The 2,500-nt window shown below is 62.4% G+C and overlaps 1 pseudogene; it reads right to left on the bottom strand.

Annotated features, from left to right (window-relative positions):
* The window catches only part of LOC124607547, a 7,810-nt pseudogene that overhangs the window by 3,127 nt on the left and 2,183 nt on the right, over nucleotides 1-2,500 (bottom strand).

Genomic DNA, 2,500 nt, shown 5'->3' on the forward strand with positions numbered 1-2,500 from the left:
GGGACAGAGGATCTCCTTGCCGAACACCTCTTGCTGGCCGCACGGCCGGGGACTCGTCGCCACCCCCCGCAATTACCGTCGTGCTGTCCGCATAGCAGCCCTCGACGTAGTCAATGAATTCGTCCGGCAGACCATGGGCTTTAAGCACAGGACGCAAAGCCGCATGGTCCAACGAATCGAACGCCTTGGACACATCGAGGGATGCCATGAACACAGAACGACAGCGGCGGACGGCGCCGACGAGTATCCGGTCGAGGAGGAAAGTGTTCTCCAGCATCCCATCCCTTGGGATGAAAGCCCGCTGACGTTCGTCCACAGCACACATCTGCATAAGGCGAGTCGCCAGAACCTTATGGAAGGTTCGGGCTAGCACCGAGCAGACGGTGATGGGCCGAAAGTCAGCGGGGGATGCTGGGGCGGCTGTCTTAGGGAGCAAAGAGGTCCTGGCTCGGAGGAGGGAAGGGGGAAGCTTGCGGGTAAGCAGGAAAAGGTTTAGGAGTTTGGTGGTGACTTCCGCTGGAAGGCGGCGCAGCTGCACCGGCGAGAGGCCGTCAGGGCCGGCAACGGAGCCTCTGGGCGGCAAGGCGGCCGCAACCTCTTCTGCAGTGATCGGCCTCCATAGGCGCTCAAAGTCAACAGACTCCGAGCACGGGAGAAGCCGATCGGGAATGGAGCCAGCGTTGGAAGGTGGCTCTGTCGTGAAGAGGCTGCGCCAGAAGTCCACCAGCCCTGGGATGTTCGACGGCGGCTGGAGCAGGGTGCCATCCAGGAGGCCACGCACGCAACGCGCGCGATTCTTCCTGAAGGCATCCTGACATCTGGCATATTCCCACCGGCGGCGCTTCCGCTTGGAGAGCGGAGGGCCACCACCAGACCGCTGCTTGGATGGCGGGCGCAACGTCTTCCTCTTCCTTGCTTCTGCTTCCTCAGAGCCGACAGCTCGGAGGGCCTCAGGCAGCCCAGCCGCGACCACTGCCAACGGCGTACCCGGCCCCAAACGCGCAAGGTCGTCCAGGGCCGAGAAGCGCGCGGCCGACCGCGGCAGGCCGGCGAGGTGCCTCCATATGGCTTCGTCGACTACAGATGTTTGTGGCGGGCGCTCAAGCTCCGGCGGAGAGGATGGCCCCTCCGGCAGCGACTCCGGGACGGGTGAATGGCGCAGACCATGCTGCGTCTGTTGTTCCCGCCTCAGCTCCTCTACGTATTCCCGCACCATCGTCCTGTGTGCCACCGTCCTCCTCCTGCACTTGATGGCATCCAGGGTACGGTGCGGAAACAGGGGTAGAAGCTCCTGGTTTGCAAAGAGGACTTTGGAGTCACTGGCACGGAGAAGCCTAGCCTCCGCCAGGGCGAGCTCCCGCATTTCTTCTTCCGCCCACCGAGCTCGCTTCCTATCAGTTGCAATCTCCGCATTTGCCGCTTCCGGATGGGCGCGGCGGCGGTGTTGTCCGAGCCCGATCTTGCTGCGGAAGGCACGGCTGCAAATGCTGCAGTGGAACCATGGCTCCACGGCCTCCTCTACTTCAGGGACGGTTGGCAGGCTAGCAGTCGGGACTGTTAGGCCGGGTCCTTCAGCGGAAGGCCCGGTACCCGTGTTTTCTTCTCTTGTTGTCCCAACATTAAGGGTTATGCGATGGAGGGCTGGTAACCCCCCAAAGCCCCAAGTGCGGACTTCCACTCTGCTTACCAGTCCTATCAAGGACTGGCGTATCGGCGGGCCCACGGGAAGGGGGGAAGCCGCAGGCAAGGAGAGGCTAAGAGGGCATGGCCCATGTATTGCGCTTCACTTGCCCAGTAACTATGAGAGAGTCATAGTTACTCCCGCCGTTTACCCGCGCTTGCTTGAATTTCTTCACGTTGACATTCAGAGCACTGGGCAGAAATCACATTGCGTCAACACCCGCTAGGGCCATCGCAATGCTTTGTTTTAATTAGACAGTCGGATTCCCCCAGTCCGTGCCAGTTCTGAGTTGATCGTTGAATGGCGGCCGAAGAGAATCCGCGCACCCGCGCGCCCCCGGAGGAGCACGCTAAGGCGGACGCGGCCTCGCAGCAAGGAAGATCCGTGGGAGGCCAAGGCACGGGACCGAGCTCGGATCCTGCACGCAGGTTGAAGCACCGGGGCGCGAACGCCGCGCAGGCGCGCGCATCCTGCACCGCCGGCCAGCACGAGGCCAACCAACGGCGAGAGCAGACCACGCCCGCGCTAAACGCCCGCACTTACCGGCACCCCTACGGCACTCACCTCGCCCAGGCCCGGCACGTTAGCGCTGACCCACTTCCCGACCAAGCCCGACACGCCCCGATCCTCAGAGCCAATCCTTATCCCGAAGTTACGGATCCAATTTGCCGACTTCCCTTACCTACATTATTCTATCGACTAGAGGCTCTTCACCTTGGAGACCTGCTGCGGATATGGGTACGAACCGGCGCGACACCTCCACGTGGCCCTCTCCCGGATTTTCAAGGTCCGAGGGGAAGATCGGGACACCGCCGCAAC

The sequence above is a fragment of the Schistocerca americana genome, chromosome 3 (genome assembly GCF_021461395.2).
Source record: "Schistocerca americana isolate TAMUIC-IGC-003095 chromosome 3, iqSchAmer2.1, whole genome shotgun sequence".
Taxonomy (NCBI): Eukaryota; Metazoa; Arthropoda; class Insecta; order Orthoptera; family Acrididae; genus Schistocerca; species Schistocerca americana.